Here is a 10381-nt window from a genome sequence, read left to right as displayed (position 1 = left end):
AATTATGATACTTATGTTGTAAAAGCTTGAAATTACCTTATCCTCTTGTTATTTTCTTCATTTTTAAAGTACTAGTACATTAACATTAATTAAGCTTTATTGCCATTTGTCTACAATCAAATCTCAAGTACCTAAATCCATCAATCTTAAGCAAGAGTTATTTATACCACTAAATATCCAAGAAGCAACTAATGCACTATCTATCATTTAAATGCTCTCAAAAGTTCAGTGATTCTGTCCTATCCATTTGCTGGATCGTAGCTCAATGTAAAAACAGGTGTCGTTGCTTGTTCTAATGGGATTATCAATGGAGAAGTCCATTCATCTCCAAGAGGATACAACAAAGGTTTCTGGTATATGAAGAAGAAATTTCAATCCAATTATCAAATAATTAAAATGTCACTATCACATTTAACAAACGACTTCTAACAACAAAAATAACACTTAACCCAATTTAAACCCACTCATCATACAATTAAAATATCATTATTACTTCATTGTAGAGCTCAGACCTCAAGTTGACAAATTTTGAGGAATTGGCACAAATACAATAAATCTCAAGTTGAGATAGCATGAATGAGTAGTATGAATTAAAGATGACCATAAGAAATGAATTTGACTGGTGACAAGTTTTACAAGCATAATCTAGTAAAGAAGATAAGACCAAAACTAATTGAACTAATCATAACAAACTGAAGCATGTCGTACATAATGGGTTCCATAAAAAAATCAAAAAACCAAAAATATCAATATGAAACAAGGACTACAGCTTTAGCACACTATAGGTGAACTTTTGAAAATAAATAACACTTCACAAAGGCATTTGATAGTACAACTTAATAACATAATCAATCAATCCATAAAACAAACTGTTTGGAAACATATAACTTTTTAAATAATGCAAATTTATATGTAAGAGATACATGTTAACATAAACAAGAAATTATTAATTCAAAACCTCTGCTTACTTGTTGCCTCTTAGCATATTGGTTGTTAAAAGAGGTGATTTTCACCGGCGACATTCTGCAATCAATGCTAAAATATATTTTTTCATTCCTCCTGTTGTTTATGAGTGTTGAAGCACTCATATCTTGGAATGTATTTTCTTCATGTCTTTTTAGTGTCATTTTTCCTGCATGAAATTAGCTAAGTTAAAATTATGTGCTTTCTAGATGGATTTGGATTTTTCACTGTCATTCTACATACGTTCAAGTTTCATTTGATTTCTTAAACATTCCAAGGTAGACCTATTCATATTTGTCCATTGGTTTTGATATAAAAAGAAAGAACTCAATAGCCATATCCTTGCATCTCTATCAGTCTCTCTTTAAGCAATGATATAAATTTAAACAATCTTGTTTACAACCTGAATGATCTACTTAGACACTCATTCTATAATATTGCGACTGATTTGCCACAAAAATATGGAAGCTTCATAAGGAAAAACAACAAATTCCACAAAGCATTATATGGATAAACTTAATGGTGCATCTCAAAGTTCAAATTGGAAAACAATACATATATATTAAAAATTAAGAGCTTTGAGTAGATTAGAAAACAAACAAAATAGACACAGTTTTGAATCCAATCAAATGAACATATATACAAGTAATGAGAGAGTATTCATACATTTCCTGGAAAATTAGAGGCACAGCAACGACTCAAATAGAGAATTCGTCCATTTTTTTTAAGTAAATACAACCCAAGATTAGTGTGATTGACTGAGATAGAGAATAAAAGAGAGGAAGAGAATGTTAGTGGAGAGCTGCGGCAGATAAATGAGATCTGGAGGTTAGGGTTTCTGTTCATTAACCATGTTGTTTATATATGAGATTTGGGAGGGTATTTTTGTAATTAAATTTTATCTGTTAGGGTTTGTGTACAGAATCATTTTGCTTATATATTTTATAATTTAGGAATAAGATTTTTATATATTCCATCCATAAACTCTTAGGTTTTGTTGTAATTTTTTGAGATAGTGATGAAATTTGACCTAACATTTTTTTAAAGTGCAGATTTTTTTTTTGATAGAAACACAAAGTGCAGATTTAGTCTTAATATGAAATAGTTCAACATTAATCCTATGATTTTCAAATAATATCAATTTTAGGCTTACCTTATTGAGAATTTTAAAAAAACTTGTTTGATTATTATTTAATTGTCATATCATACATTCCAAACATGTTTATTAATGAATTAAAGCATTTTCATAATTTTTTATAACGTATAGTTAAAATTGATCTTACTTAAAAATGTTAGGGTTAAATTTGAACCATTTAATATATTACGGGTAAATCTTCCCTTTCCATAAAACCTTAGTGTTACAGAAATGGGACTAGAATTGATATTTGACATGTACTTACACTACAAGAAAAATGAGCATTAATAAGTAAAATTTAATAAGGGTGTAAAATGCACTTATTAAAAGTATATGCTTCATACATATAATAAGGATAAATTCTATCACTATATTATTAATAAGCAAAGTATTATTTTGTCAAATTTTGCTAAAATTTCCCCTTATTAATCCACTCCAAACTAAGACATTTTTATTTTTATTTTTTTTATTAAAGTTAAAACCCCTTAATAATTGTATTAGAATATGATAAATACTTATTAATTATGATAATAACAAATAAATCCCTTATTAAAACGTTTCGATAGCAAAAAAATAAAATCATTTAATAATTATATCAGAAAATATAATTATTTATAAATTGTAATGATAATAAATAAAACTCAAATAAATAAATAAAATCATTTATTAATTTTTTATAACAAATAAAACTCAAATATTAACAATCAAGCCCCTTATTAAAAAATTTTGTTTTTACCCCCTACACATTCCCTCCTCAAATTTGGATTCCCCCCAAAATTTCAGACCTAAAATTCCAAACACAAGGTAATCAAATTTCGATTCCCCCCAAATTTCACACCCAAGATTCCAAACACAGTAATTGACATCGTTTCCTCTGAAAAAGTGGCTTTTACTCTCAATCCCTAAGGAATCGTTCTTCCCATTCTTCCCCTTTTGCTCTCAATCCCTAATTTTTTTCTGGAAGGAATCGTTCTTCCCCTTCTTCCCCTATTGCTCTCAATCCCTAATTCTTTTCCGGAAAGAATAGTTCTTCCCCTTTTTCTCTCAATCCCTAATTCACGATAAGGAATCATTCTTCTTGTCTCTCTTCCCCCTTTGCTCTCAATCCCTAATTCACCTGGGTCGGCACCTCTCAGTTCCTCATTAACCCGCACGAGCAACATCGAGGTAGGGCTCTGTTCTGCATTATCTCATGTCACCTCTCATATATTTGCCTGTTCTGCTTTGTTTTTCACTCTAAGGGTGACGAGTCTTGTAGTTTTCAAAGTTCTCCAAAGTAAGTCTCCCTGTCCCTCTACAGAATGGAAATGACATTTATACTTCAGCCATGGCTGCTTATTGCTCCCTTGTAGCGTTTTCATTCTTCTTGCAGTGCCATATTCTGAAACTTTTTTCATTACTGAACAGGTTTCCGGAGCAAATGTCCAGGCTAGAAAGAAGCTTGCTAGTTGGTTTGGAGCACTATTGTGAGGCAGAACGTCCAAGAGAACGTTTGAGAGTGCCGTCAAGGTATTATTCTAAGCACATGGGAGTTCTGTTGCTTGTGCTACTTGGCCATATATGGGCATACATATTAGATAATGTGTTAAGGGCTTGGTAGCCTTTACTTTTGCTTTTGTTATTGACCTTATCCATGTGCTAATTCATGGTAAAAGCAAAAGAGGTCTTTATGTTTTACTTGATGTTTCAGTGTCTTCTGCTCCATTGTATTAGTTTATATTGTGCTCAATTCATCTTTTGAATGTTTGATTGTGCTATATTATATTAGTATCTATTATATCTCCTCAAGCAATCAAAATGGGCTAATCTCAATTCATCTTTTGAAGTCCCTTTTCTGGCAGTATCTCTCTCTTTGGGGTAATCTTTGTATGGTGTAGAGGAGGAAGCATATGCTTATAATGATCAAAATGGACCTGGAGTAATTGGAATCTCATCCTTTTTCTTTAATGGTTAATGGTGTCGTGGTGCCAATAAACATGCTTCTGATTGTAGGTTTAGATGCTCATTTATGTTCTTAAAGTACAAATATATTTTATTTGCTTTTCATTTGAGTGTGAATAACATGTGTTGGGATTGGGAATGATACTAGAAGTTTGACTGATTTTATGTAAACATAAACCATGGCTGTTATGCACGATGTTATATTTCCTGCAATCTTGTGTTTATTTTTTCTCTTTTCTCCAATATAATTTAAACCATACTTGTTTCATTGTTTCAGGTGACTGCAAAATGGCATCCTGAATTTGCTCGGAGGCCTGACCTTGAGGATGCTCCTGTTTTCTACCCAACTAAAGAGGTACATTTTGTTTGTTACATTATTTTGGTTGTCTGAGTTTCAAAACCTGTGTTGTAATGGTATTTGCAATTTGTAGTTTTGGTAACTCTTTATGTTTAAAACATTATGATTGCTGACTATTCCAGTTATTGATGAAAACAGAGGATCCTTTGTTATTGATGATAATAATCTTCTTCTTCTTTGTTATCATCAAGAAATTATGGATATCAAACTCATCCTAAGCTGGATGCAAACCAATTTTATCAAGATTCTTCTTTGTTATTAATGTTTGTTACTCGTCATTGCAAATTATTAGCCTAATACCAGTTAGTCGAGCCGATGCCATTTTTAAACTGCATTGAAATGAAATAATATGCTTAAACTGTACGAACTAGTATCAAAGCTTGTCTAGTGTTTGTTAAAAGCATTAGACAATTTCGTATTATGATCGAACCACACTGTTATTATCGACATGCATTAGTTTCCCAATTCTGTCATACATATGTCGGAATAACAAGCTGAAGGAAACTCAAAGCCTTGTGTAAACAATATGTTGTGTTGTTTAATAGGTGATAGGACAATCACTTGACCATTTTACTTGCTGCTATTGATGCAGGTTTGCGAATAATAGACTGAACGAACTGGAGCTGAAGGGACTTGCACCCATTTGCACCTGTTTAAATAAGGTTTGCAGAGCTGTTGTTCTGGTTATCATACCCATTTGCACCTGTTTGGTTTTAGATATTTCATGTATAAATGTTGTCCTGTTTTCGCTTCCTTACAAAAGAAACTTGTTGCTTTTGTAACTAATCGGGATATACTATTTACCATAACTGTCATATATTGTTCTTTTGCAGATCATCCTTGGGTTTAGGTAGATCGTATTTCCCTCTGCTGTCCTGGTCTAATTTATATAGAATAAGGAGAGTGTAGAATCTCTTATTGGCATCTCTCTCAATTTCTACTTCATTTTGCTATTCAGGAATTCCGGTATGTGTTTTTCCTTATTTCTCTTGCACTTATGCTATGACCTTTCTCTTGACATCCTGGTAGCATATGATCTTGTCATGCTAGAAGTTTGGCTTCTTCAATTGAAAATCTACATAACTTCAGTATGTTCGTTATTTGTTCTTTTTTATGTTTGCAGATCTCGCAAAGGTATTTCCTCATCCAATTCAATCACATGTTCTGTTCAATAAATTTCCATTTTTTTAACTATTGACACAAGTTACTGTCTAGTTCGGTGTTTTTTTGAGTTCGGTATAGAGTATAGATTAACTGGTATTGAAATGTTTGTTACTGAGTTTGTGTTTGTCATTGCAAATTTTTCTCCTAATAGCGATTATTAGTCGAGCTGACGCCATTGTGAACTTGTTCTTTGAACAAAGTTGCATTATTTAACTATTAACACATGGAAGTGACTGCCCGGTTCAGTGTTCTTCCATTTCAGTACAAATTAACTAGAATTGAAATGTTTGTAACTAAGTTCTTGTTCCTCGGGGTAAATGTATCACCTAATAGAAATTAGTGGAGTCGAAGCCATTTTTAACATGTTTTTTCCAGCAAAGTTCCATATTTTAACTATGAACACATGGAAGTCACTGGACAATTCAGTGTTCTTCCAGTTCGGTATAGATTAACTGGCTTTGAAATGTTTGTTACTCTCGTCGCTGCAAATGATTAGCCTAATACTAGTTAGTCGAGCCGTTACCATTTTTAAACTGCATTGAAATGAACTAGTATGCCTGAGCTCTATATGAACTAGTATCGAAGTTTGTCTAGTGTTTGTTTAAAGCATTGAGACAATTTCGTATTATGATCGAACCACACTGCTTTTATCGACATGAATCATGCATTTGTTTTCCAATTTTCGTCATACGGATGTCGATAAAACAAACTGAAGAATAGTCAAAGCCTTGTGTAAACAATATATTCTGTTGTTTAATAGGTGATAGGATAATCACTTAACCATATTACTTGCAACTATTGTTGCGAATAACAGGCTGAACGAACTCGAACTTCCATATTGTTTTGTAATTTTGTGATAATGTTAACTAGTTTCAATATTCAATTTCTTATCAGTACTGAAGTGTTCTTTGATTTTTTTTGAATCTTATAAAAGCAGTATGAATTAATTTGTTTGAATTGAGTGCTAGTTTAACCGTAAATCTTATAAACAAAATAGTTGCTTCACTTTTAGTCTAAGACAATTGCCAATTTGTTCTTGTTTATGTCAATTGTTAGCTTAATAGTTCTGGCAAATCAAATTCTTGCACAGATTTCAGAAGGGCTCAGACTTTGCACAGATTTGATCTTGATACTACTCTGGGGCTAAAAAAATAAACACCTTGTGAAGGCTTGGTCCTTTGCAAGCAATTCAGGTTGTCAACTAATCATCATCTTCTTGCACTTTGGTTCTTTATTTTGAATTTGTGCTAACTGTACATGAATGGGGTGAAAGAAAGTATACATTTTTTTCCTGATTTGTGCTCAATAACTAATAGAGGGATATCTGATTTGTTTTTCATAAAGTACACCCACACGTACCTTGAGAAATCATCAATAAATGTTATCATATATTGATGACCACTAATTGATGGTTGCTTCACATGACCAAATACATCAGAGTGCACCAACTCGAGCGGCTCCTTTGCTCGATACTAAGAATCTTCATACGGCAACTGGTGTGCTTTCCCGAACTGGCATCCGGCACATACTATGTCATCTCGAACATCAAGTTGAGGAAGTCCATTGAGCATTGACTTTTTCATCATCACCTTTAACTTATGATAGCTCACATGTCCCAAGCGTGCATACCACAGATCGGCTGTCTCGTTCTTTCTGGCTTTGTCTACATAGGTTGTTTGTGCTGACATTACGTAGACAGACTCAAGTTTTCTTCCCTCCATAAGCGGTGTGCTCGTCAGCTTCAGACTTCGATACACCTTCACGTCGTTTGGACCAAATACCACATAGTTGCCCGAGGATGTCAACTGCGACACTGATATCAAGTTCTTTATCATCCCAGGTACATGGAATACATTCTCCAATTGCACTTCCTTAGAGTTGTAACGAGGCACGACCATCGTTTTCCCAACATGTGTGATTGGTAGTTTTGAGTTGTTTGCGGTGACAACAACTCGCTCCCCTTTATGCTCTCTCATACTTGATAATTTTTCCTTATCTCCTGTCATATGATTAGAGCATCCAGAGTCCACTATCCAATCATTATGATAATCGATAAATTTATTACTTACAGCGGTAAGTGCTAGCTCATCATGTGCATCTACTTTGGAGGGCATGACTGTGTCATATGTCATTGGCTGTATAATTGCACACGAAGCCTCGAAGTCCCAATCTTCTTCTCTTTCATCTTGAGCATGTGTGGATGTTGCAGCGTTTCCTTCTGCTTTCTTGTATCTACAGTCTCGAGCATAGTGGCCTGTTTTGCCACAATTATAGCATTGTTCATTCTTGTGCCGATGTGTCTTCTCGTGTGTTTGCTTGTGGTTGTGGTGAGCTCCCCCTTATTGCCAACTCCCTCCTTGTTGCCTTTTCTGCCATCCTTGTTTGAATCTTTCACCATTTCTCGATCTCGTCATTTTTGGATCCTTGCTCTTTTTATTGATAAAAAGAGCTTTATCTTCATCATTTACTGAGACTTTAGACATTTGCTTGTCTAGAGCCTCTTGATTAGCCAAGATATTTTCTAATTCATTTAAACTTGGCTCTTTAGCCCATCCACGGGTTGCCGTAACAAACTCGTTAAATTCGGGATGCAACCCATGGACTATTATTCTTCTCATTCTTGTTTCAGTAATTTTATTTTCAGGATCCAATTTTGAAATTTCTTTAGATAAAGTTTTAACTTTAGTAAAGTATTGACTCACCGTCATGTCGTTTTGCGAGACCGACAGTAACTCGTTCTCGAGTTGTTGGAGCTTGGCATCGTTTGTTCTTGCAAATAATCCGGCAAGAGTGTCCCATGCTTCTTTGGGGTTTTTAGCATCCTTGATGCGTTGCAGCAAATCGTCCTCCACCGAAATTTATAAAGCATACATAGCTTTACCACACTTGACCTTCCATTTCTTAAGCTCATTTTGTTCCGTCGGAGGTGCTGTTTCGTTTCCTCCAACAGTCTCCCATAAATCTTGGCCGATCAGATAAAATTGCATACGAGTACTCCAAGTACTATAATTATTATTATTGAGTTTTTCGAGAGTGCTTACCGAGGTAGACATGTCTGCCATCACGACTTGGTTATCTCCTTTAATTAACCAAGTAACACCGACCAATGATTTTTACAGTCCCGGACTGCGTGCTAAAAATACCTCGTACCACCACGATCCCGGATCGCGAACTTTCGAAGCACTTGACTCCCGGTCCCTGACCGCCTGCTTGCACTCGACCACGTACCGGTCCCTGACCGCCCGCTTTGATACCACTTATTGAATAAAAAAAGGACTTAATTGAAGGAAGAAGGACTTAATTGAAATATATAATCTATTGAACCAAAAGTGAAATTTTACACAATAATACAACCCACATTTACGGTTGACACTTCAATAACACCCACACCCAAACTCTTACACACTTTTTGGTTTATTCTATCTTTAATTTTTATGCCCATACTCACCAAAATATATAGCCTATTTATAGATAAATTAAGTTAATTTACACCACAAGTTTGTGGCGGTGAAGAGAAGAAAAAATCTGCCAATGAATTACCTAGAAGACTCTACACAACTTGACTTTTGCAAACCTATGTGATCCTAATCTTGTTTTATTTATTTATTTATTTAGTTATTATTGTCGGTGGTGATTAATCAATACTTTCTTGCTAGGATCAAAAAGTCATAAACTAGCAATTTCTTGCTTGAATCAACATAATTCTGCATAGCCTCGAAACCATCTATCTGTGAATTCAAGAGTTGTATTAATCTCAAACTCTTAGCTGGTATGGTAGAAATCAAAGACTTTTATCACTTGCAAAATCATTATCAAAGATCAGATGTGCATTAGCTACTAAATGCACTTGATAATATGTCATTTTCATGTCTAAAGTCTATATAAGAACAAACTACACTACCAAGGCACAATAGCTTCTCTTACAAAATCTAGCTTTACATTCAACACTTCTTCCTTCAATCTAATGGCATCCTTTTGTAGAAGATTACTTTGAGAATCGTTCGTCGCTTTCTTCTCTAGTTTCATTGCAAGTTGCTCGTCTAATTCCTTAATCATTTTCACAGTTGCACTAACTTCTTCCTCCAATTTTGCATTCTCACTATCACATTCCACAATTTTTCTCTCTAAATCTTGTAATTCGATCTACCACTGTCTTAACATCAAATCCATGCATCTCAAGGTCACTAAGAGCTTTCAAATAGCTATAAAAAAACGCTTATAGGATTGTCAATTTTCAACTTTGACGCCTTCTCTACCAAACCAGCAAAGTTCAACATGTTACCAATGGCAAATCCTTCACGAATTGCCTCATCCTCTTCCAACAGAGGACTAAAGTGTGGTTTTTGTGGCAGCACTTTGGAAACTCCTAGCGAATCAACATACTGCCAATGAGATGATGTCTTTGTGAAAGGAAACTCTTGCTTCTCCACTAGCTCAGTGCTTGCTTGTGCATTTAACACATAAGATTGGTCGAAATTTTCTTCCTCCATTTTGAGATGTGCCTTCTGCAATGTGTAATAGATTTGTTTTCGCCGACGACATTCTGCAATTTGATTTGGTATGAGTGCCCATAAGATGATCTGATGCACTCACATCTTGACATGGATTTTCCTCATTTTTCTTTGACCATTATTTTTCCTACACAAAATTAAATAAGTTAAAATCATCTGCTCTCATTCTTGATTTGTTCAGATTTTTTTTATTTCTTAGCCCATTCAGATTTCTCCATCAGATTGGATTTCAAAAAAGAAGACAAAGTTTACAATTTGTTTGAAGAATTCTCCTATGTATGATTCAATTTCCAAACATGAATAATTGTA

The 10381-nt window shown here is 34.2% G+C and overlaps 1 long non-coding RNA gene across 1 annotated transcript; it reads left to right on the top strand.

Moving 5' to 3' along the window:
- The first annotated feature begins 2943 nt into the window (after window positions 1-2943).
- LOC136224582 (uncharacterized) lies at window positions 2944-6697 on the top strand. Its single transcript, XR_010686497.1, has 5 exons — window positions 2944-3374; window positions 3506-3607; window positions 4317-4394; window positions 4990-5059; window positions 5231-6697. It is a non-coding gene; the product is annotated as an uncharacterized lncRNA (long non-coding RNA).
- The last annotated feature ends 3684 nt before the right edge of the window (window positions 6698-10381 follow it).

This window comes from Euphorbia lathyris, chromosome 3 (genome assembly GCF_963576675.1).
Source record: "Euphorbia lathyris chromosome 3, ddEupLath1.1, whole genome shotgun sequence".
Lineage (NCBI taxonomy): Eukaryota > Viridiplantae > Streptophyta > Magnoliopsida > Malpighiales > Euphorbiaceae > Euphorbia > Euphorbia lathyris.
This window is presented reverse-complemented; position numbering and strand designations above follow the sequence as displayed.